The sequence below is a fragment of the Salvelinus alpinus genome, chromosome 5, assembly GCF_045679555.1.
Source record: "Salvelinus alpinus chromosome 5, SLU_Salpinus.1, whole genome shotgun sequence".
Taxonomy (NCBI): domain Eukaryota; kingdom Metazoa; phylum Chordata; class Actinopteri; order Salmoniformes; family Salmonidae; genus Salvelinus; species Salvelinus alpinus.
This window is the reverse complement of record NC_092090.1, coordinates 76,532,930-76,559,594: the sequence shown is the minus strand read 5'-3', so window position 1 is coordinate 76,559,594 and position 26,665 is coordinate 76,532,930. Positions and strand designations below refer to the sequence as shown.

At 43.4% G+C, this 26,665-nt stretch overlaps 1 protein-coding gene across 2 annotated transcripts in view; it reads right to left on the bottom strand.

Moving 5' to 3' along the window:
- The window catches only part of LOC139576835 (leucine-rich repeat transmembrane neuronal protein 4), a 65,438-nt gene that overhangs the window by 5,589 nt on the left and 33,184 nt on the right, over nt 1–26,665 (bottom strand). The gene's annotated exons all lie outside the window — the stretch shown is intronic.

Sequence of the window (26,665 nt, the reverse complement as noted above, 5' to 3'; positions counted from 1 at the left end):
ATTGCACGCAGGACCAAAAACTTGCATCAATAGTAAGAGAGTACCCACTCAGCTTAACTCAATTATACGCAAGATTAAAGCCTTAAGCAAGAGTGCATACATACTTGGTTTTACTCTTTTAAATGGAATCTTGACTCCATTAAGCAGAGGGCTCTTGTTACATTACAAGCGCTTGCTGATTCAAAGGCCTCTCTCTATGTACTACAGTGCTTTGAACTATGTACAATTACACAACGGGTGGGTCTAATCCTGAATGCTGATTGGTTAAAACCGCACTCCAGCCGGTGTCTATTCCACAAACTACCACCGGCTAAATCTATAACGTTAAAATGCCTATTTACTCTGTTCCATCTGACTGCGCAATCCACTGTCTCATCAGCCCAGCCAGGCAATTTATAAACTTGATCCACTATAAAAAGCATCTAGACATTACCTCACATATCTTTTAGACTAACATTTAGTCTGGACAGACAGACAGACAGGCAGGCAGTGTTTCTCAGTCAGTCGAAATCATGAATCAGCTGGTATCATTTTTACAGATACATAAAGAAATGTCAATTGAAAAAAGGTCAAATGAAATAAAGTGCAGCTAGTTTTCAGTCTTTCCAGCTTCAATTTGAATGGATTGTGTTAGCTGTGTTGTTTGCTAGCTCCTCTGAACAACAATGTCCTGACGAAAGAGCACATTTTCTACACCAGGCGAAATCGCGCATCATTAGCTCATTGTTATGGATGTATCCAAATAAATGTCAATAGAAAAAAGTTTAAACAAACAAAATGCAGCTACTGTTGTTATTTTGGCTGCACTGTTTGACGTGACTGTCAGTTAGCCGTAGTTGGCTAGCTAGCAAGCAAGGAATAAGAACGTTGCCAGCCAGTATGGCAATAGAACATTTAGAACGAATGACTGGGTCGCTCACGTCCATAGATACAGAACAAAAAGACTGAACAACTGGGTTGCGTCTCTGGCAACCAAACCGATAGAACGAACGACCAGCCGGCTTGGGTAGCAACCCTAGATGTGTCGGGACTATATCTTGTCGAAGGATGAAATAGTATGAATTAATGAATGAATTAAATAAAAAATGTCATGAAAATATGTCAATCATTATTGGAATATGTTGCTAACCCTTTGTATAAAAGTGATAATGCCCTCGAAGCCAGTGTATGGAGGATATATTGGCACGGTTTGCCGGGCCTCGACTTTGTCTCGTGCCTAACAACACCTGTGCCAATATATTCTCCAAACACTAGCTTCTCGGGCATTATCACTTCATTAAAACAGATCAAATGGTATTAATGTGCCATTAAATATTGAAACTAATATCACAATATTTAACTGATTCTGTTAGTAGTACATACACACACATGCACACGCACGCATGCACACACACATAGACACACACACTCAAATCAAACTTTAGTTGTCACATGCGCCGAACACAAGTGTAGACCTTACCGTGAAATGCTTACTTACAAGCTCTTAACCAACAGTGCAGTTCAAGAAGAGTTAAGAAAATATTTACCAAATAAACTAAAGTAAAAAATAATACAAAGTAACACAATAACATAACAATAATGAGGCTATATACAGGGGGTACTGTTACCGAGTCTGCGGGGGTACAGGTTAGAGGTAATTTGTACATGTAGGTAGGGGTGAAGTGACTATTCACAGATAATAAACAGCAAATAGCTGCAGTGTACAAAAAAAATGGAGGGGGGGGGGGGGGGGGTCAATGTAATAGTCCGGTGGCCATTTGATTACACACTGTAAGCACTAACAGGAACTAAACAAAATATGTTAATCATTCGAAGCAACTATTGTACACTGCTTTTTTTTCTTCATTTTTTTTTTTTTACTTCGGAGGTGGTCAGCCTTCCTTTTTAAAGACGCAATCCAGTAGAACTGAGCAGTCTCACAAGGGCCCCAGAACTGAATGAATCACATTATTATAGCATTGATTATCTCTTCCCCAGCTAAGCTCTCAAAACCATTTCTTTAAAAATCATACACAATTGTAAATCTGGATGTCTGAGTACTGAATATAAATACAATATCATTTTTCATTGGATTACAATGGGATTTTTTCTATGAACTGATGGTGAAGGCTTGAGATATCTGTACTCAGAATTAGGTTATGTTGATTAAGCCGCACCTTCAACTAGAAATAAAAGGCCTAAGATATAAAGATATACAGTTGAAGTCGGAAGTTTACATACACTTAGGTTGGAGTCATTAAAACTCATTTTCAACCACTCCACAAATTTCTTGTTAACAAACTATAGTTTTGGCAAGTCGGTTAGGACATCTACTTTGTGCATGACACAAGTAATTTTTCCAACAATTGTTTACAGACAGATTATTTAATTTATAATTCACTGTAGCACAATTGCAAAAATCGCTGAAGTTGGAGACTTTTAATTCCCTCACCAACTTTAAACATCAGCTATCTGAGCAGCTAACCGATCGCTGCAGCTGTACATAGTCCATCTGTAAACAGCCCACCCAATCTACCTACCTCCTCCCCATACTGTTTTATTTTATTTACTTTTCTGCTCTTTTGCACACCAGTATCTCTACTTGCACATCATCATCTGCTCATTTATCACTCCAGTGTTAATCTGCTAAATTGTAATTATCCGCTCCTATGGCCTATTTATTGCCTACCTCCTCATGCCTTTTGCACACACTGTATATAGACTTTCTTTTTTTTCTACTGTGTCATTGACTTGTTTATTGTGTTATTGGCTTGTTTATTGTTTACTCCATGTGTAACTCTGTGTTGTTGTCTGTGTCATACTGCTTTGCTTTATCTTGGCCAGGTCGCAGTTGTAAGTGAGAACTTGTTCTCAACTAGCCTACCTGGTTAAATAAAGGTGAAATTAAAAATAAAAAAATCCAGTGGGTCAGAGGTTGACATACCCTAAGTTGACTGTGCCTTTGAAGAGCTTGGAAAATTCCAGAAAATGATATCATGGCCTTAGAAGCTTCTGATAGGCTAATTGACATAATTTGAGTCAATTGGAGGTGTACCTGTGGATGTATTTCAAGGCCTACCTTCAAACTGAGGGCCTCTTTGCTTGACATTATGGGAAAATCAAAAGAAATCAGCCAAGACCTCAGAAAAAAAATTGTAGACCTCCACAAGTCTGGTTCATCCTTGGGAGCAATTTCCAAACGCCTGAAGGTACCACGTTCATCTTTACAAACAATAGTACGCAAGTATAAACACCATGGGACCACGCAGCCGTCATAACGCTCAGGAAGGAGATGCATTCTGTCTCCTAGAGATAAACATACTTTGGTGTGAAAAGTGCAAATCAATGCCAGAACAACAGCAAAGGACATTGTGAAGATGCTGGAGGAAACGGGTACAAAAGTATCGATATGCACAGTAAAACGAATCCTGTATTGACATAACCTGAAAGGCCGCTCAGCAAGGAAGAAGCCACTGCTCCAAAATTGCCATAAAAAAGCCAGACTACGGTTTGCAACTGCACATTGGGACAAAGATTGTACTTTTTGGAGAAATGTCCTCATCTGATGAAACAAAAATAGAACTGTTTGGCCATAATGACCATCGTTATGTTTGGAGGAAAAAGGGGGAGGCTTGCAAGCCAAAGAACACCATCCCAACCGTGAAGCATGGGGGTGGCAGGATCATGTTGTGGGGGTGCTTTGCTGCAGGAGGGACTGGTACACTTCATAAAATAGATGGCATCATGTGGAAGAAAAATTATGTGGATATATTGAAGCAACATCTCAAGACATCAGTCAGGAAGTTAAAGCTTGGTCGCAAATGGGTCTTCCAAATGGACAATGACCCCAAGCATACTTCCAAAGTTGTGGAAAAATGGCTTAAGGACAACAAAGTCAAGGTATTGGAGTAACCATCCCAAAGCCCTGACCTCAAACCTATAGAAAATTTGTGGGCAGAACTGATAAAGCGTGTGCGAGCAAGGAGGCCAACAAACCTGACTCAGTTACACCAGCTCTGTCAGCAGGAATGGGCCAAAATTCACCCAACTTATTGTGGGAAGCTTGTGGAAGGATACCCGAAACGTTTGACCCAAGTTAAACAATTTAAAGGCAATGCCACCAAATACTAACTGAGTGTATGTAAACTTCTGACCCACTGGGAATGTGATGAAAGAAATAAAAACTGAAATAAATAATTCTCTCTACTATTATTCTGACATTTCACATTCTTAAAATAAAGTGGTGATCCTAACTGACCTAAGACAGGGAATTTTACTAGGATTAAATGTCAGGAATTTTGAAAAACTGAGTTCAAATGTATTTGGCTATGGTGTATGTAAACTTCCGACTTCAACTGTGTACTTTACAATGTTGCTGTGGGTGTCAGGACATTTATTTATAATTTCATAGCCTCCTAAATAATGTGTTTACTTTGTTTCCAGTTTTCAAGTTCCTGAACCTAGCTTGATCTTTGGGGAACATAATATTCAGAATACCCAGAATGATAATGTGTTCAGTAGGGGTCTGTATCTATGGCTTCACACAAATTGTCAGCAGAATGACTAGTTTTAGGACAAAGTTTCCTAATTAGTGAAATTGGAAGAGGCAAATGTCTATGTGAAAACCTTTAAATTAGCTTATGGACCTATTGTATTGAGCAAATTGCCCCTTTTCTCTGTTAACAACAACACTAAACAAGGTGAGGGCCATAGCTTAAAACAGCTCTTTGATGGTCTCCTGTTATTTTCTAGTTTCTAATACGATTGTATTCTGGCAACTCAGCAACTTGGTTTTCCCAACAGGACTGTGAACTTTTTAAGAGTGTTGAAAGACGTGCATCTGACCAATGTTTGTGCTCCTTTGTGAGAATAGATACATTACTTCATACTGTAACAGTTTGGAGGCAACTACCAGGGAGGTCTAGTGAACATACTTTGCTAACAGTTTGGCGACAAGGGCTTAAACTTGTTGCGATTGACCTAACTGATCAGAAGTCCTACATGTGTTCTGTGTCAAACTCAGTTTACAACCATAATCTGCACTCTAATCTCTATGCAGTAATGGTAAAGAACATTTTTAAACAGCATTTAGCTAAATGGGATTTAAGTTAAACCACATGACTCCTGTCCTCAAACACAACAACATCGGGACCTCTGCTCTAGGATCTATTCGAGCAATAACCAAGACAACACTGACCAGACAGTCTTTTTTTATTTTACTTTGTAATAGAGTGAGTGATATGATGTTGTCTTATGAAAACATCATCCAGTGTACTCCGTTTGAATATCCCCTTCCCTGCACCCCTTTCTGAAATAGCATTAAATCCAGTTCTGAGTGACGAATATTTAACAAATAAAAGGCTTTTTGGCTTCCTGGTTTGATTGTCCATCCAGGTTTAATCAGGAATATTGTGAATAGCTGGCTATTATGGTGGGGGCTTTTAAAGGCATGACTCATAGGGCTAGCGTAGCCTGGGCAACAGCCAACACCGTGCATTAAAGGCTGAATGTTGCAGACAGAGAAGTTTGCTTCAGGCCTCCTTGACATCTTCCCTCAACAGAACGTGGTCTTCTCCTATTCACATTTGCACACGGCAAAAACATAAATACTGCAAAAACATAAATAGGCCTACTCACTCTGGAAAACTCTAAATAGAACACCCTCGAAAATTCTCTCTATCTCTATTAATAGCTTTGAATATCACAGCCTGCCTCTCCTTTTTTATATATCAATTAAAAAATTATTTGAGTGGGGTACCGCACATTTGTCTCCTTACACTGGCCAATAGGCTACTCTAATCCTTTAGTACACTGAATACTATATTCACTGGGCTTATCAAGATCTGTCCTATGTGATCATTACAAACCATATCAAATAACTAAATCCAAGCACTGGGGCGGCAGGTAGCCTAGAGGTTAGAGTGTTGGGCCAGAAAGGTTGCTGGATTAAATCCCTGAGCTGACTAAGGGAAAAATATGTTGTTCTCCCCCTGAACGAGGCAGTTAAACCACTGTTCCCTGGTAAGTCGTCATTGTAAATTAGAATTTGTTCTTAACTGACTTGCCTAGTTAAATAAATAAAAACTACAAGTTGCATATTGTAGGCTATAGCAAGATTTGTTCACCAAAACTCAAACATTTTGCAGATAATCTGGAAGAAGAAAAGTTTGAAGATGTATTAGTTCGTGGCCCATATCCACAAAGTATCTTGGAGTAGGAGTACTGATCTAGGATCAGGTCCTCACCTGTCCATATAATCTTATCCATTATGATCTAAAAGGCTCAACTGATCTTAGATCAGCACTCCTACTCTGGGATCCTTTGAGGATTCGGACCTGGGATTTATTCACAATTCAAAGTAATAACAGTTGATCCTTATATAAGAAGGAAATCATATTTCTGTAGCTCCATCTTATATGGACTTATACAAAAACCTGTCACTCATTCCCCCTTTCCCTAGTTGAAATGACAGATGTTAGAAGACTGAGGATACCTAGAAGTGCTGAGGATACCAAAGAGAACAGGCTATAAACACTTATGTCCCTGCGCACCGCAATTAATTCCATTTTCCAAGCTATTAGGTTTGGATTGCTTATCAAAGCATTCACTCAAGTCATTCCTTCTTTGCGCTGCTCGGAATTGGGGTCAGGCTGCAAAATAATGATTTCCCATTAGGAGACAGACAGCTGCAGCGTGCCAGCGTGGCACAGCCTCAATCTCAGCCAGCCATGGGTAGCATGAGCCCACATTGGCATATTAACAACATCCTCAGGCTGGGCTTCTCCCTATCAGCTGGATAATTCACTCAGTGGTCTATGTGGCCTGAACACTGCAGAGAGCATGGCCAGGCTGCTATTATCATCTCTGGCCATTACATGGGCACTTAATGGCATACTAATGACCCAAGGGCCTTTTCTCTACTGCTTGCTTTCCATAGATAGAGAGTATAATGAAATTAAGGTGGTCTAATTAGAAAGATGATAAAGCTTGACTCGGCGTAGGACAAGAACGACCACAGAGGTTGGAACTTCACTAATTATCCCAGAATATCATGGTTCTGCTAACAATTCAGATTATAGTTGATAAGATGATAATCAGTAGAGCTGCATCCTATGAATCGAACTCAAATGATCTGCACTAATACATGCATTGACAACAATGCATGGTTTATGTTCAAGTCTAACATACACACAACCCATCTCAAGTAAGGATTATCAATTCACTACTTCAAAATTATTAGTAAACATTCTATTATACATAAATATCCATAACTAAACACTATAATTGCTTTTGTCTGCCATCTTTTCAGTAGTTAAACTGCTTTGCAATAAGGAAAATTAGAAGCAGAGACAAATCAGTACAGCAACTTTTACATTGCAATTTTTGGACTTGAAATTCACCATGTAATTACTTTTTTTTTTAAAGCGTTTTACGGTTGTCAAAAAAGCCATAATCCTTCAGATGTAGGGATTTATCTTCCCCTAATGCTGCTCATCCCATTTTCAGCTCATCAATGTTGGCAATGCATGCTCAGATGATCTGGAGCTGACCATAGATGCTATTTACTGGTTCATTATGGGAATTTTTCTGATGTCGGAAGCCAGACATGCCAAGAGAGATAAACATGTTGATTTAATCCATGTATGTTGTATGTCAGAAGCTTGCATAGGTACATAAAAACGCACAAATTATGCACACACCAACCACGACCCCCTGAACATATGCACGCACTCACAAATACACACACACTCTCAATACATATACTGTCGTTTTATCAATTGGTAATTACAATAGCCTTAATCCTCAAAACCCTGATAAAAAATGTATTAAGCAAGTCATGGCAGCTATCATTGATATTGTAAAAGGGTCCCAGTGAAATCATTCCAAATGGGGTTCTGTGGGAATGAACGATCCCTAACGCTGCTCATCCCATTTGCAGCTCATCAATGTTGAAGCTGACGATGGCTGGATGAATGTCTTTTCTACATTATGTATACTTTTCTGATGTCTGTCATCAATATACTGTATAGTAGGGGAGAGCGAGGTATGTTGTCACACTTTTCACGCTGTCTAACATTTACTGGGCACAATACATCACAATGGTATAAATGTCATACCAAATGAAAGAAGGAAGTCTTGGGCACATATTTTGCATTCATTACATCTTCATATCTTATTTCAGTACGGAGTTGTAGACCGTTAAATAGAGAGTGTGTACTTGTGACAATTTTCCCCATCAGCGGGTGTAACGGCTGTCGTCGGTGGAAGAAGGTGAGGACCAAGGTGCAGCGTGGTAAGTGTTCATGATATTTAATAATAATCAAAACAGAACACTGAATAACAAAACAACAAAGAAACAACCGAAACAGTTCTGTCTGGTGCAGACACACAAAGACTGAAAATAACCACCCACAAAACCCAACAGAAAACAGGCTACCTAAATATGGTTCCCAATCAAGGACAACGATTGACAGCTGCCTCTGATTGAGAACCATATCAGGCCAAACACAGAAATAGAAAATCATAGAAAAACTAACATAGACAACCCACCCAACTCACGCCCTGACCATACTAAAACAAAAGACAAAACAAAGGAACTAAGGTCAGACGTGACAGCGGGTAAATTGTCACACTACATCGGGTAAGTTGTCACATAGGATTATCAACAAATAAGAACACAACTAATTAATGGTGAATATTGATTTTAATTTCAAATTCAAAACCAAATTCAACTTCATTAAAGAACTCAAAATAAAAACAATCATGCCTAGAGAATCTGGCAAATCATGCCTTTCTGTCACAGTTCCAAACGTGGTGAGTGAAGGAGTCAGGCGCAGAGAGCAGGGTAGTCAGAAAAGACGTGGATTTAATATTCCAAAAATCTCATTGAGACGGTCATGCCACACAAAACAAGGGCGCGTAAAGTCCCAGTCCAAAACAAACAGGACTAATCCGAAATGGAACAGACACCACAGGAATGAACAAACACCACCAACAGAAAAACAAGCCCGCACAAAAGTCGGCGGGCCAACTGTGTTTAAATAGCCCATAATAAACCTAAACACAAAACAGGTGCAACAAATCAGACAAAACTAAATGAAACAGAAAAGGGGATCGGTGGCAGCTAGTAGGCCGGAGACGACGACCGCCGAGCGCCGCCCGAACGGGAAGAGGCACCATCTTCGGCGGGATTCGTGACACTTTCAATCAAAACAATAATGATGGCAGAGCACACATGAATTAAGTGTCACGACCACTTTACTTTGAACTTTGAAATGGAACGTTCTCTGGCGTGCACATATATCCACGGTAATTGTTGGAATCGGAATGGAATGTAATGCTGCAGATAACTTGCTTAAATGTTTAAAGTCTTAACAAAACAGACGTGGTGTTTAAACACACTAATGCACTAATGCACAGTTTTGTAACAGCCTATACGACGTACATCCATATCTGGACTAATCAGACTCATCTACAGAGTCACAGTTCTGGCACACATAAATTGCCTGGTCTGAGGTGCAAGCATCATGGGCCCATTTGTTGCATCTCAAACACTTCACCCAAGTCTCCTTTGGAAGGCTGTTTGAAAATGGCTCCACACAGACGACGCAGAAGCATTCCTCTTCATCTGATGAATACTCTTATATGATTTTTCTTTTTTTAGCTGCCTTCTTGTTCTTTGCAGATCCAGACTTTGACTCCTCCAGGGCAGGGTTGGTGCTGGGGCCTGGTAGGGTTTGGTTCTGAATGGGGCGATCTGTAACGTAGGATGGCACAAACTCGGTTTCCAGAAATACATCCATGTTGTAAGGTTGTACCCCAGCCACCCTAAAGCCAGCCTGAATGTGCAAGGGGGTTGCAGCCAGAGGATAGGTGATTGCCACAATCCCAGGAATGTCATAAATTGACATTGTCTTCCCAGGATTATTCCTCATCCAGGCCAACACGCGGTGTTGATGTGCCTCTTTAGCAGCCCGTAGACAGACCTGTCTAAGGGTTGAAGCCGATAAGAGCAATGGGGTGGGAATGACAGCATAATTATGCCATTTTCTTGGAGTGACCCTCCTTGTTTGAATCCACGTCTGCCCACCACTTTGTCAGGTTTATGTACAGTGGTCACCCCAGTTTCATCTACATTCCATATGTCTCCTGGTCCAAACTGATATCTCTGTAGCACTTCTGCTACATTGTCGAAGAAAGCATTAACATTTTCTCTGTTGAAGCTACTTGCCCTGGCAAGGCTAGTTGCCTCTGGCTTTCTCAGCGACAGCGTTGGGTGCCGCTTTAAGAAGCCTATAAACCACTCCGAGCTGGCCTTCAGCTGGTGTGCCACAGCAAACTGGTAGGCAAGTCTTCTGACCTCACTTGGTTGACAGACCAAAATAAATGTCAGCTGACCTAGTAATATACTGAACAAGCTTCATCTACAAATCAGGTGAAAAAAACGGCCGTGGCTTTGTATAGCTAACCACTGTTGTTGGCATGGCTGTCTGACTTTCAACTTCTTCTCTGGTAATCTTTTGACAATACTGGGTCAGAGTACGGTAATTTATGTCAAAATCCTTTGCTGTACTCCTGATTGATTTGTTCTGCAACTTCACCTGCCTCACTGCCTTTAACATTATGCCAGGTGGTGTTCTGCCATTCTCTATCTTTCTTTTATAATTTCTAACCATCTTTCTTTCCTTCCTTCCTTTCTTCTTTCCTTCAAAAACACATTTGCTTTTTGCAATTGCATATTCATTACAGGCTTATTACACCCACCTCCCTGTCTACTATCCTTGTTGCCACTGTATGAAGTAGTGTGTGTATATACTGTCTCATACAGTAGGCATGTAGTGTTTTAGTACACACACACACACACACACACACACACACACACACACACACACACACACACACACACACACACACACACACACACACACACACACACACACACACACACACACACACACACACACACACACACACACACACACACACACACACCAAAGCCTGTCTTGTGTAGTCCAGGGATATGTCTACTGCTCTAAACTATACGTATATATATAATAATACATTTACAGTAACATTTAATACTATTATCAGAGCTGATTACACAATATCACAATGTTGTTTGAGCATGTTCTATGTGTCTATGTATATTGGGGCAAGTTGTCACGTGAAGACTTGCCCCAAAGTCATTGAGACAACTTGCCCCAGACTGACATGTGTGCTAATATTGGCTAAATCTCAAGGTTAACTCAACATAGGACTGCAGCTAAAGTATCAAAAGACACGTTATTGTCTCCACTACTCAATGCAAAAATTATAATTTTGAACGTTCATATCTAACAAAGTTTTATTACATAAAATGTAAAGTGCAATTTTTTTACTTTTGAAGGGGAAAAATAAGAAACACCTCAGATTAGAGTGACCTTGACCACATGAACAGGAAGTTGACCATAGAACATGTAGTCACACAAAGTAGCTATTTGATTTTTGAGATCGCACCTCTAGTGTTGGAGGTATGAACAGTTTGACAACTTACCCATGTGACAACATACGTCGTTCTCCCCTACGTATTAAGATTTGAAGCCAAATCCTATATACTGTACAGTATGAATTAAAGAGCAGCTGTAACGGCTTTCATATTCGTCCTCCTCCTCGGACGAGGAGAGGCGAGACGGATCGGACCAATACGCAGAGTGGTTAGTGTTCATAATGATTTAATATAACGAAAACTGAACACTGAATTACAAAACAAATAAACGAAGTGCAGAAAACCTATACAGTACCGTGTGGTGAAAACACAAACACGGAAACAAACACCCACAAAACACACGTGAAACCCAGGCTGCCTAAGTATGATTCTCAATCAGGGACAACGATTGACAGCTGCCTCTGATTGAGAATCATACCAGGCCGAACACAAAAATCCCAACATAGAAAATCAACCATAGACAAACCCACCCAACTCACGCCCTGACCAACTAAAATAAATACAAGACAAAGGAAAACAGGTCAGGAACGTGACAGCAGCTGAACCAAAAAAAGCTATTTCTCTGGTTGAAAATGGCATGTGTTGAATCGATATTAGTAAGAAACATTGATTCTAGTGTCAAAATTGACTACAAAGAGTAAATATCATAATTTTAGTCATTTTTATAATTTTTTTATTTTTATTTCACCTTTATTTAACCAGGTAGGCTAGTTGAGAACAAGTTCACATTTACAACTGCGACCTGGCCAAGATAAAGCAAAGCAGTGCGACACAAACAACAACACAGAGTTACACATGGAATAAACAAACATACAGTCAATAATACAATAGAGAAAGTCTATATACAGTGTGTGCAAATGAGATAGGATAAGGGGGGTGAGGCAAGAAATAGGCCATAGTGGCAAAAATATTACAGTAAGGCAAATTAAACACTGGGGTGATAGATGTGCAGAAGATGAGTGTGCAAGTAGCGGTACTGGGGTGCAAAGGAGCAAAATAAATCAAATAAATAACAATATGGTGATGAGGTAGTTGGATGGGCTATTTACAGATTGGCTATGTACAGGTGCAGTGATCTGTGAGCTGCTCTGACAGCTGGTGCTTAAAGCTAGTGAGGGAGATATGAGTATCCAGCTTCAGTGATTTTTGCAATTCGTTCCAGTCATTGAACTGGAAGCAGAGAACTGGAAGGAAAGGCGGCCGAAGGAGGAATTGGCTTTGGGGGTGACCAGTGAAATATACCTGCTGGAGCGCGTGCTGCGGGTGGGTGCTGCTATGGTGACCAGTGAGCTGAGATAAGGTGGGGCTTTACCTAGCAACGACTTGTAGATGACCTGGAGCCAGTGGGTTTGGCGAAGGATATGGATATGAAGCAAGGGCCAGCCAAGGAGAGCATACAGGTCGCTGTGGTGGGTAGTATATGGGGCTTTGGTGACAAAACGGATGGCACTGTGATAGACTGCATCCAGTTTGCTGAGTAGAGTGTTGGGGGCTATTGTGTAAATGACATCGCCGAAGTCAAGGATCAGTAGGATAGTCAGTTTTATGAGGGTATGTTTGGCAGCATGAGTGAAGGAGGCTTTGTTGCGTAGGCCGATTCTAGATTTAATTTTGGATTGGAGATGTTTAATGTGAATCTGCAAGGAGAGTTTACAATCTAACCAGACACCTAGGTATTTGTAGTTGTCCACATATTCTAAGTCAGAACCGTCCAGAGTAGTAATGCTGGACAGTTGGGTAGGTGTGGGCAGCGATCGGTTGAAGAGCATGCATTTAGTTTTGCTTGCATTTAAGAGCAGTTGGAGGCCACGGAAGGAGAGTTGTATGGCATTGAAGCTCGTTTGGAGGTTTGTTAACACAGTGTCCAAAGAAGGGCCAGAAGTATACAGAATGGTGTCGTCTGCGTAGAGGTGGATCAGAGAATCACCAGCAGCGAGAACGACATTATTGATGTATACAAAGAAAAGAGTCGGCCTGAGAATTGTACCCTCTGCCACCCCCATAGAGACTGCCAGAGGTCCGGAAAACAGGCCCTCCGATTTGACACACTGAACTCTGTCAGAGAAGTAGTTGTTGAACCAGGTGAGGCAGTCATTTGAGAAACCAAGGCTGTTGAGTCTGCCGATAAGAATATGGTGATTGACAGAGTCGAAAGCCTTGGCCAGGTCGATGAATACAGCTGCACAGTATTGTCTCTTATTGATGGTGGTTATGATATCGTTTAGGACCTTGAGCATGGCTGAGGTGCACCCGTGACCAGCTCGGAAACCAGATTGCATAGCGGAAAAGGTACAGTGGGATTCGAAATGGTCGGTGATCTGTTTGTTAACTTGGCTTTCGAAGACCTTAGAAAGGCAGGGTAGGATAGATATAGGTCTGTAGCAGTTTGGGTCTAGAGTGTCTACCCCTTTGAAGAGGGGGATGACCGCGGCAGCTTTCCAATCATTGGGGATCTCAGACGATACGAAAGAGAGGTTGAACAAGCTAGTAATAGGGGTTGCAACAATTTTGGCGGATAATTTTGGGAAGAGAGGGTCCAGATTGTCTAGCCCAGCTGATTTGTAGGGGTCCAGATTTTGCAGCTCTTTCAGAACATCAGCTATCTGGATTTGGGTGAAGGACAAATGGTGGAGGCTTGGGCAAGTTGCAGTGAGGGGTGCAGGGCTGTTGACCGGGGTCGGGGTAGCCAGGTGGAAAGCATGGCCAGCCATAGAAAAATGCTTATTGAAATTCTCAATTATCGCGGATTTATCGGTGGTGACAGTGTTTCCTAGCCTCAGCGCAGTGGGCAGCTGGGAGGAGGTGCTCTTATTCTACATGGACTTTACAGTGTCCCAGAACTTTTTGGAGTTAGTGTTACAGGATGCACATTTCTGTTTGAAAAAGCTAGCCTTTGCTTTCCTAACTGCTTGTGTATATTGGTTCCTAACTTCCTGAAAAGTTGCATAACGCGGGGGCTATTTGATGCTAATGCAGTACGCCACAGGATGTTTTTGTGCTGGTCAAGGGCAGTCAAGTCTGGAGTGAACCAAGTGCTATATCTGTTCCTGGTTCTACATTTTTTGAAACGGGCATGCTTATTTAAGATGGTGCGGTAAGCACTTTTAAAGAACAACCAGGCGTCCTCTACTGACGGAATGAGGTCAATATCCTTCCAGGATACCCGGGCCAGGTCGATTAGAAAGGCCTGCTTGCTGAAATGTTTTAGGGAGCGCTTGACAGTGATGAGGGGTGGTCGCTTGACCGCAGACCCATTACAGACTCAGGCAATGAGGCAGTGATCACTGAGATCTTGGTTGAAGACAGCAGAGTTGTATTTGGAGGGCAGGTTGGTTAGGATGATATCTATGAGGGTGCCCATGTTTACGGATTTGGGGTTGTACCTGGTGGGTTCATTGATAATTTGTGTGAGATTGAGAGCATCAAGCTTAGATTGTAGGATGGCCTGGGTGTTAAGCATGTCCCAGTTTAGGTCACCTAGCAGCACAAGCTCTGAATATAGATGGGGGGCAATCAATTCGCCTATGGTGTCGAGGGCACAGCTGGGGGCAGAAGGTGGTCTATAGCAAGCAGCAATGGTAAGATACTTTTTTCTGGAATTGTTTGGGCACAGACCTGAATAGTAAGACAGAACTCTGAGTAGATTGCAACTCTGCCCCCTTTGGCAGTTCTATCTTGCCGGAAAATGTTATAGTTAGGGATGGAAATTTCAGGGTTTTTGGTGGTCTAAGCCAGGATTCAGACATGGCTAGGACATCCAGGTTGGCAGAGTGTGCTAGGGCAGTGAATAAAACAAACTTAGGGAGGAGGCTTCTAATGTTAACATGAAACCAAGGCTTTTATGGTTACAGAAGTCATTAAATGGGAGCGCCTGGGGAATGGGAGTGGAGCTAGGCACTGCAGGGCCTGGATTAACCTCCACATCTCCAGAGAAACAGAGGAGGATAAGGGTAGTAGGATAAGGGTACGGCTAAAGGCTAAAAGAACTGGATGTCTAGTACGTTCAGAACAGAGAGTAAAAGGAGCAGATTTCTGGGCACGGTGGAATTGATTCAAGGCATAATATACAGACAAGAGTATGGTAGGATGTGAATACAGTGGGGGTAAACCTGTGCATAGAGTGACGATGAAAGAGATATTGTCTCTAGAAATATCATTTAAACCAGGTGATGTCACCGCATGTGTGGGAGGTGGAACTAAAGTACTAAGGCGTATTGAGCAGCGCTAGAGGCTCTACAGTGAAATAAGGCAATAATAAGGCAATAATTACGAACCAAATCAGCAAGGGACAAGGCATATTGACGTTAGGGAGAGGCATGCGTAGCCGAGTGACCATAGGAGTCCAGTAAGTGGCTTCAGGCAGCTAGCGGGCCGGGGCTAGCAATCCAGCAGAAGGGCCTTTGAGGGACGTCGCGACGGAAGAAAGTCTGTTGTGGTCCCCTCGTGCAGTTACGTCAGCAGACGGATCAGCGGGGCTCTGTGTGGTAAACCAAGCCAGTTGGCAAAATAGGTATAGTGGCCAAAGAATTTGTCCGATGGGCTCTTAAGCTAACAGTCCGATGTGCTCTAGACAGCTGGCGGGCCGCGGCTAGCAGGCTAGCGGATGGGCATTCAGGTGACGTCGCGACGGAGGAGCCAGTTGAGAGACCCCCTCGGGCAAATCACATTGGTAGTCCAGTCGTGATGGGTCTGTGGGGGTACAGGCCAGACAAAACAAATGGAAAATGAAAAGTGGAACGGCGATGGCTAGAAGGCAGGTGACGTCGACCGCCAAACGCTGCCCGAACAAGGAGAAGGACCGACTTCGGCGGAAGTCGTGACAGAAGTCGTGACAGGCTCCAGCCGTGCGTCGACCATGACCTCAGGGACGACCCGGGAGACGAGGCGCAGGGCGATCCGGATGGAGACGGTGGAAATCCCGCAGCAACGAAGGGTCCAAAACGTCCTCCAAGGCTGACCGAGATCCCCAGACGTTCCATGAATGCCCTCCAGACCCTTGACGTGAACTGGGGATGTTGATCAGACACTATATCCTCAGGCACCCCATAGTGCCGAAAGACGTGTGTAAACAGGGCCTCCGCAGTCTGTAGGGCCGTAGGGAGACCGGGCAAAGGAAGGAGACGGCAGGACTTAGAGAACCGATCCACAACGACCAGGATCGTGGTGTTGCCCTGTGAGGGTGGAAGATCCGTGAGGAATTCCACCGATAGGTGTGACCACGGCCGTTGTGGAAGGGGTAAGGGCTGTAACTTCCCTCTGGGCAGGTACCTAGGGGCACACCGAGCAGGAGGAAACATAAACCCGCACGTCCTTGGCAAAGGTGGACCACCAGTGCTTCCCATTAAGACACCGCACCGTCCGACCGATGCCAGGATGACCAGAGGAGGGAGGACGTGTGGGCCCAATAGATCAAACGTTCGCGGACAGCAGACAGAATGTATAGACGCCCAGCTGGACACTGGGGGAAGTGCGCTCTGTACGTAACGCCCGCTCGATGTCCGCGTCCAGCTCCAACACCACCGGTGCCACCAGGCAAGAGGCCGGAAGTATGGGAGTGTGATCCATGGACCGCTCCTCTGTGTCATACATCCGGGACAGTGCGTCTGCCTTAGCGTTCTGGGAACCTGGTCTGTAGGACAGGGTGAAAACAAAATGGGTAAAGAACATGGCCCACCTTGCCTGGCGAGGTATCAGTCTCCTCGCCGCCCGGATGTACTCCAGATTGTGGTGGTCAGTCCAGATGAGAAAAGGGTGTTTAGCCCCCTCAAGCCAATGTCTCCACGCCTTCAGAGCCTTGACCACAGCCAACAGCTCCCGGTCCCCCACATCATAGTTTCGCTCCGCCGGGCTGAGCTTCTTCGAAAAGAAAGCACAGGGGCGGAGCTTTGGTGGCGTACCCGATCGCTGAGAGAGCACGGCTCCTATCCCAGCCTCGGACGCGTCCACCTCCACTATGAACGCCAAAGAGGGATCCGGATGAGCCGGCACGGGAGCCGAGGTAAACAGAGCCTTCAGGTGACCAAAAGCCCTGTCCGTCTCAGCCGACCACTGCAGTCGCACCGGTCCTCCTTTCAGCAGTGAGTTAATGGGAGCCGCTACCTGACCAAAACCCAGGATAAACCTCAGGTAGTAGTTGGAAAACCCTAGAAACCGCTGCACTTCCTTTACCGTGGTCGGAGTTGGCCAATTACGCACGGCGGAAATGCGGTCACTCTCCATCTCCACCCCTGAAGTGGAAATGCGGTACCCTAGGAAGGAGACGGACTGTTGGAAGAACAAACATTTCTCAGCCTTGACGTACAGGTCATGCTCCAACAGTCGACCAAGCACCCTGCGCACCAGGGACACGTGCTCGGCGCGTGTAGCGTAGTATATCAGAATGTCATCGATATACACCACTACACCCTGCCCGTGCAGGTCCCGGAAAATCTCGTCAACAAAGGCCTGGAAGACTGATGGAGCATTCATCACCCCGTACGGCATGACGAGGTACTCATAGTGCCCTGAGGTGGTACTGAATGCCGTCTTCCATTCGTACCCCTCCCGTATACGCACCAGGTTGTAAGTGCTCCTGAGAACCAGTTTTGTGAAGAAGCGCGCCCCGTGCATTGACTATCCACTGGCAATGAGAGGCAGCGGGTAGCTGTACCTCACAGTGATTTGGTTAATACCTCGATAGTCAATGCACGGGCGCAGACCTCCATCCTTCTTCTTCACAAAAAAGAAACTCGAGGAGGCAGGTGAAGTGGAGAGCCAAATGTAACCCTGCCCCAGGGATTCGGAGACATATGTCTCCATAGCCGCCGTCTCCTCCTGTGACAGGGGATACACGTGACTCCTGGGAAGTGCTGCGTCTATCAGGAGATTTATCGCACAATCCCCCCCGTCGATGGGGTGGTAATTGAGTCGCCTTCTTCTTAAAGAAGGCAAGAGCCAAATCGGCATATTCAGAGGGGATGCACACGGTGGAGACCTGGTCTGGACTTTCCACTGTAGTAGCACCGATGGAAACCCCTAAGCACCTCCCCGAGCACTTTTGTGACCACCCCTTGAGAGCCCTCTGTTGCCACGAAATAGTGGGTAGGCCCAGCACCTCCTTTGCCAACCAGGGTAGGCCCAGCACCACGGGAAACGCAGGAGAATCAATAAGGAAAATACTAATTCTCTCCTTGTGACCCTCCTGCGTAACCATGCCCAGTGGAGCGGTGGCCTCCCTATTTAGCCCTGACCCTAATGGTCGACTATCTAGGGCATGCACAGGGAAGGGCATTTCCACAGGAACAATGAGGATCCCTAAACTATGGGCAAATGCTCTCTCAATAAAATTCCCAGCTGCGCCTGAATCTACGAGTGCCTTATGCTAGGAATGCGGGGAAAACTCAGGAAGATTTATAAACAAAAACATGTGCGCAACAGGGGGCTCTGAGTGAGCTTGGTGCCGACTCACCTGGGGTGACACGAGAGTGCCCTGCCTGCTGCCTCGACTCCCAGAGGAACCTCCCAGCACCGACCAGCAGTGTGCCCTCTGCGGCCACAGATGGTACAGGGAATGGCCCCTCCTCCGGTCGCCCTAAGCGCAGCACCTCCCAGCTCCATGGGCGTCGGTTCTGGGGGATGGAACTGACAGACCCTGATTTGGACGTCCGCGGGTAGCCAGCAGGTTATCCAGCCGGATGGACAGGTCCACCAGCTGGTCCAACGTGAGAGTGGTGTCCCTGCAGGCCAACTCCTGATGGACGTCCTCGCGCAGACTGCACTGGTAGTGATCGATCAGGGCCCTGTTGTTCCATCCCGCGCTGGCGGCCAGGGTTCGGAAGTCCAAGGCGAACTCCTGTGCATTCCTCGTCCCCTGCCTCAAGTGGAACAGATGTTCACGCGGTGAACTCCGCGTAATGGTCCAACACCGCTTCTCCTTCGCCCCATACGGCGTTGGCCCACTCCAGGGCTTTCCCTGAGAGACAGGAGACGAGGGCGGAAACGCTCTCACGTCCCGAAGGAGCCGGGTGAACGGTCGCCAGGTAGAGTTCCAGCTGGAGTAGGAACCCCTGGCATCCGGCAGCCGTCCCATCATATTCCCTCGGGAGCGCGAGCCGAATTCCACTGGGACCGGGTGAAGGAGGGGTGAACTGTGGTTCCTGTTGTAGTGGTGCCGGTGGAGACGCTGGCAGAACTCCTCCTCTCTCCCATCGGTCCATCGTTTGCAGCACGCGATCCATGGCGGTGCCGAGATGTTGCAACATGGTTGCATGCTGCTGGACGCGCTCCTCGACCGCTAAAGGGGGGCCGTCTGCTCCTGCTGACTCCATTCGTGGTGGTGCGTGTTTCTGTAATAGGTCTGGGTGTAGCTGGTGCAGAGGAGTCAGGCGCAGGACAACAGAGATGAGTAATACACGTAAATTTACTCAAGACTTTCAAATACAAATAGATAATACCGAGCCCACAATACGGACCGTAATTACAACAAACAAACACGCACAAAAACCATGGGAAAAACAGAGGGTTAAATAATGAACATGTAATTGGGGAATTGAAACCAGGTGTGTAAAACAAAGACAAAACAAATGGAAAATGAAAAGTGGATCGGCGATGGCTAGAAGGCCGGTGACGTCGACCGCCGAACGCCGCCCGAACAAGGAGAGGGACCGACTTCGGCGGAAGTCGTGACAGATTCGCTATGAAACACTACAAGATAGACACACACTTCGATAATAGATAGTCAGAAAGTTGTAAAAACAAAACAAAAATGTACAATAGTTTGACAGCTTGCTGATGAAGTTGTAGACATGTTCTCAGAAATCAGTCCCGAGTGCAGCAGGAGCTGACTCGATACTGTCTGCAGTGCACTACTAGTTTTCATGACTAAGACTTCCTCGGCAAAATCGGCAAAATTAGTTACAGATTTGTTGATTTATCTTAGAATAATTCACACTATTTTGAGGGCGAAATGTTGCTACCGTGTCTCAAGAGGGACAATCAACAACTGCCAAGGTACGAGATAGCGATCATAATAAGTCCACATTGAACCACACCCCCAAGACGCAATTCTCGTTTTTCTAATGAACAACAGAAATACACATGCAGAATCAGTGAGTTCAGCCCCTCTTTAAAATTTGAAGCCAGATGCTATAGGCTAAGTGTATTGAATTAATCCAAATATATATATGGCATGTTTTCTCTATATATATATATATCTCTCTCTCGCTCTCTCGCACATGCTACTAGAAGTCCAATGCAAGTTTTTTTTTTTTGCAAAAAATATTAAAATATTTTTATTCCTCAAAACCCTGATAAATATGTTATTAAGCAGGTTGTGTTGGCAATTGTTATGGTGCAACAATAATTCAGAAGGGTGTCAATGAGTATTCTGGGAATTACATTTAGGAAGGATTGCAACTGGAAGGAAGATTGCCACTGATTAATATAGTGGGGAATGGGAACTAAAAACCAATACAAACTAGGGCAATATATCAAGTAGACTAAGCTTTCAACAGGTGCATTTCACACCTTCCTAATCACCTTCAGATGTAGAATCTACATTAGAGACAGTTTGTTATAGCAGGAAAATAATCCCGCAGCAACAGGAAATGTGAATTATTATGTGGATTATAATTAATGGACATTAGGGGGGAAATCAAGCTTGAAATTTCAGAGTGGAAATTAAAAACTTCCGAAGTCTTTTTAACTTCAAATACACAACAAATGTTTAATGTCTCCTGCAACAGGGTGATCAAATTAAGATCCTACATCTGTATGCATTATTAAAACTTACAACAAATATACAATTAAGAAAGCTGGTAGATCCCTGTGGACAACAATTTCAGGTACTATTTAGCCTATACAGTATAGCCTGTATAAAGCTATTTTCCATTAAACAAACATGATGCACAATGTGTTGTAGGATTAAGCTGTGGACAGTGATGATAACAGAATATATATTCAGTAGTACTGTGAAGTGAATGCCCATAGAAGCGTTCTTACAAATTTACAAGCCTTGTTGCAATTCCAACAAGCGTTGACAAAATGAATTAAATTTCCACTCAAAGAATGTTTAATGTCCAAACATAGAACAGAGACCTTGTACAGCACCCTACATGCTATTCCTGCCCTACCCTCTCACTGTCTGAAATTGAGAACTAACAGAGTACAAGAGAAATCACAGTGTGCCATAAAAAAATTATGCAAGGACATGCTGTTAATTTCTTCTTGGCTTATTGCTGTAACAGCATGAGCCAACCTGTCTTTAGTTAAGTGTTTGTTTTCATATTACAAAATGTTGAAACACATAAGCTAAATCCTTTGACATTATTATTCATGTTCTTAATTGTATTCATATGCTGAATAGACAGTGATATTTTAGTACATTATACCAAAGAAACACACAATGACATGATACAAAAGATTTGATATAAGTTCAAAGAGACAGTAATATTACAGCACATGGTTAGAGAACACTTTCGTTTTTCATTCTCCAGAAATTGTACTCCTCCCTCTCTCACTAAGAAATAGAGCAGGTTTCAATACCTAGGAAACAAGGGGTGGAGGTCTGTAGTGTACGTATGGAGAGAGACCCACTGCATACACATGAATGTGCAAGGGACAGACCATTTAATTCCCTAATGTATTCATTTGGTTTATCAGGCTGGCTGTCTCTGGATGGGATATCAAGCTAATGTTGCAAAACAGAGATACTTTAGTAAGTGCAAAATGATAAGAAAATAACCAGTAGAAACATTAACTTCTAAGGAAAATAATAATGCAATCACCCCAGTTCTGACTGAAAGGGCACTGGTTGTGGTTGACTAGTATCTGTACAGTACTTGTTCAAAGAAACAAGGCAATATCTCTCATATGATAAAACCTTCTCCAACACAGTATACAGATATCACCCAGATCTCCAGTTCCTCACTGATAAAAGACGTGCTGTTTAAACAGCACAGTCAAGCATCCTCTGGATAAACCTTAAAGGCTCTATGGTTGGTCAGCAGGCAAGGTTTATGAACTTGTATAAACACATGGGTCAGAATATCTTGGGAAAATCCATGAACATCAATGTGTTCCGAAACAAAGGAAAGGCTGCTGATTGAAAATAGAGAAAGGTGAACAGATAAGATTGACTACAAATATAACAGTTCTTCCCTGCAGGCCAGACAAGCTGAATGTTGAGAGCTAGAAAATTGTGTGTAATGTGTAATTGAATGGTGGTACTGGAGATGTTCTATTTTGTCTCAATCATCACTTTAATTTAATTGGAATACACGGCTGGCCGCAGTTACCACATGTCTAATCAAAATGTATTCAAAAACAGTGGTGTCCACACACGCCTTCTTTGGAAAAGAATTCCTTAAACAGAGTCCCCAGCTCTTAACATATCGCTACACTACCAGTGCTCTCACAGTGTGACACACTCAGACAATTCCTCAGCCTAGTAACAGATATTATTTACAGAGTATAGGGGTACTGTACGCAAACTAAACTTTTATGCTCTGATTAATATAGGATAAGGCATGCACTCCCAAAAAAAAATCTACTACCAACTAATTATCATATTGTAGATACTGCGTGGAACCGATCTTGTTTCCATTTTCTTGCAAAGTGATTCTACATTATTTAATCATTGCAAACTTGTTTAACAGATTAAATAAAACTAACTATTTCAGGGGCTTCCCGAGTGGCGCAGTGGTCTAAGGCACTGCATCGCAGTGCTAGCTGTGCCACTAGAGATCCAGGTTCGAGTCCAGGCTATGTCGCAGCCGGCCGCAATCGGGAGACCCATGGGGTGGCGCACAATTGGCCCAGTGACGTCTGGGTTGTTCTTGTCCCATTACACTCTAGTGACTCCTGTGGTGGGCCGGGTGCAATGCACACTGACACAGTTGCCAGGTGCACAGTTAGTTTCCTGCCCTAGCACTACACAGCTGATTGAAATCCAACTCATAATCAAGCTTTAATTATTTGAGCAAGCTGTGTAGTGCTAGGGCAAAAATCTAAATGTGCACCCAGGGAGGTCCCCAGGACCAATTTTAAGAAACCCTGCTCTAGTCGACTAGAGTCGAGTAGAGTACATTCTCTAGCCAGCGTGTCACTATGTTGAAGGACTAGAGTTCTCGTAGAGTACAACTGTTTGTTCTCTACACAACTGTAGAGAACAAATAATACAATATTTTGGGAGAGTTGGGAGAAAAGTTTGTGATAAAAAAATCTCTCTTTCATCTACATGTGTTTGGTCTAAGCCCCAGCATGTTGTGATGCCATTGTCAGCTCCCCCACACCAGCAGGCCTTTCACTATGCTTCAGTTTCCATGGTGATAACAGTACAGGACTAGTCTAACTCTGAGGCTATAGACAATTATATTGTTGTGTGACAGGGGATGATAGTAAAACGGGTTTCTAACATATTCGTAGATTCTCCTCAGGTTTAAAACTCAGATGAACTGACCTTCACCTAAAAGATTCAGAAAGGATTATGGTTCTTTGGGAAATTGCAATCATTTGCTGTGTAAAACATACTGCTGATTCACATTGTAGGATCTTTTCTGTTATCTCATACATAATAAAATTTGCAGCAGACTACGTAAAAGTGAATCACTCAGTAAGATCAGATTTAGCTGATCCTGAGGCGACTTTTTTGTGCAAGTGTCTTATAGAAGGAGCAGGAGGCTTACCAGCTGTGTAAGTGATATAAGATGGGCCCTGAACTTGAGCACACTCTCTCAATATTGATGTGGTTGGAAATGTGAGCCGACAGGAGATGAGGCAGCCAGATGTTGGCCTTATATGAACTTACCACAGAAGACTGAGAAGAATGGTCTGACACTTTGAAATGAGTTACCAGCCATACTACTGTGGAAACTCAATTGAAACAGTATAAGGACAACACCTAAATAATTGGCTACAAACCCGTAATAAGGTTTTGAAGTTTGCATCTGCTTGAAGAACTGTGGTTTCAGTGTAACTTCAAACACCTGACAAATCAGTATTCTGGCACACAGTGAGGGGTTCAAAACACTTTATTTTTAGAGTGTAGAATAAGCTACGCTAGATGAAAACACAGCCAGAAGGTTGTCAACAGGTAGATCATCACACGGTTCAGTGTTGGTGTACTGCTGAGAACAGAGATCTCATATCATTGAATAAATCCCCATGGGCCTGCCATTATACAAACCTCCTGTGAAGGTGTGGCCTTTCATCTTCATCTCTTTGCATTTTTCTACTCCACTAACAACTCTGAACCACCACTACAGTTTGACATGTAACCAGATGATTAAAATGAATTAACCTTGCCCATGTGACTAGCCCCCGAGTAACGCTGTATGTCAGTGATCGACATGTCATTTCTGTGGAGAATTATCCCTTGTTCTTCAGGCTAGGGTAGAGTTGATAGGATCACCCCAGAGGTTCTACAGGCACTGAGTTGACAAAGCCAACCGCTCCAGAGTGCTTGTCACACTGTAAATAAAGTCTACTAAATGTGCAGAAAGTGTTGATTTGACAAATCATGTTAAGTTAACTTCAACTCAACAAAAGCTGTAAACTTAAAACATCAAGTTCAGTTAGCAAAGAACAATTTGCTCAGTCAACTTTCAAATCAGAACTAATAAGTTAAATAAACTTTACTTCCAAAATTAAGTTAAATCAGATAAGACCTGTGTGTTAATTTAACTTTCAAGTCAGAACCAAGAAGTCAAATCAACAACACCAGACGAAAAATGGCAAGTTATAATAACGACAAGTCATTAACAAGTCTTAACAAGTCTCAATTTTTCAAGTTGAATCAGCTATCAACTATGTGTTCACTCAACTTTCAAATTAGATCCAATAAGTAAAATGAACTAAATGTTTTGACTTTAAATGTCAAGTTAGGATATCTACAAATCTTTAATTTTTTTTGAATTTTTACCCCCTTTTCGTGGTATCCAATTGTTAGTAGTTACTATCTTGTCTCATCGCTACAACTCCCGTACGGGCTCCGGATTAGGGTTAGGGTTAGGGTTAGGGTACTTGTTAGGGTTAGGGTACTTGTTAGGGTTAGGGTTACTTGTTCAAAGAAACAAGGCAATATCTCTCATATGATAAAACCTTCTCCAACACAGTATACAGATATCACCCAGATCTCCAGTTCCTCACTGATAAAAGACGTGCTGTTTAAACAGCACAGTCAAGCATCCTCTGGATAAACCTTAAAGGCTCTATGGTTGGTCAGCAGGCAAGGTTTATGAACTTGTATAAACACATGAGTCAGAATATCTTGGGAAAATCCATGAACATCAATGTGTTCCGAAACAAAGGAAAGGCTGCTGATTGAAAATAGAGAAAGGTGAACAGATAAGATTGACTACAAATATAACAGTTCTTCCCTGCAGGCCAGACAAGCTGAATGTTGAGAGCTAGAAAATTGTGTGTAATGTGTAATTGAATGGTGGTACTGGAGATGTTCTATTTTGTCTCAATCATCACTTTAATTTAATTGGAATACACGGCTGGTCGCAGTTACCACATGTCTAATCAAAATGTATTCAAAAACAGTGGTGTCCACACACGCCTTCTTTGGAAAATAATTCCAAATGAACTAAATGTTTTGACTTTAAATGTCAAGTTAGGATATCTACAAATCTTTTATTTTTTTGAATTTTTACCCCCTTTTCGTGGTATCCAATTGTTAGTAGTTACTATCTTGTCTCATCGCTACAACTCCCGTACGGGCTCCGGAGAGACGAAGGTCAAAAGCCATGCGTCCTCCGAAACACAACCCAACCAAGCCGCACTGCTTCTTTACACAGCGCGCATCCAACCCGGAAGCCAGCCGCACCAATGTGTCGGAGGAAACACTGTGCACCTGGCGACCTGTGCCTAGCGCGCACTGTGCCCAGCCTGCCACAGGAGTCACTAGTGCGCGATGAGACAAGGATATCCCTACCGGCCAAACCCTCCCTAACGACGCTAGGCCAATTATGCGTCGCCCCACGGACCTCCCGGTCACGTCCGGCTGCGACAGAGCCTGTGCGCGAACCCTGTGCGCGAACTCTGGTGGCACAGCTAGCACTGCGATGCAGTGCCCTAGACCACTGCACCACCCGGGAGGTCCCGGATATCTACAAATCTTGACATGAACTTTACTTCCAAAATTAAGTTAAATCAGATAAGACCTGTGTGTTAATTTAACTTTCAAGTCAGAACCAAGAAGTCAAATCAACAACACCAAGT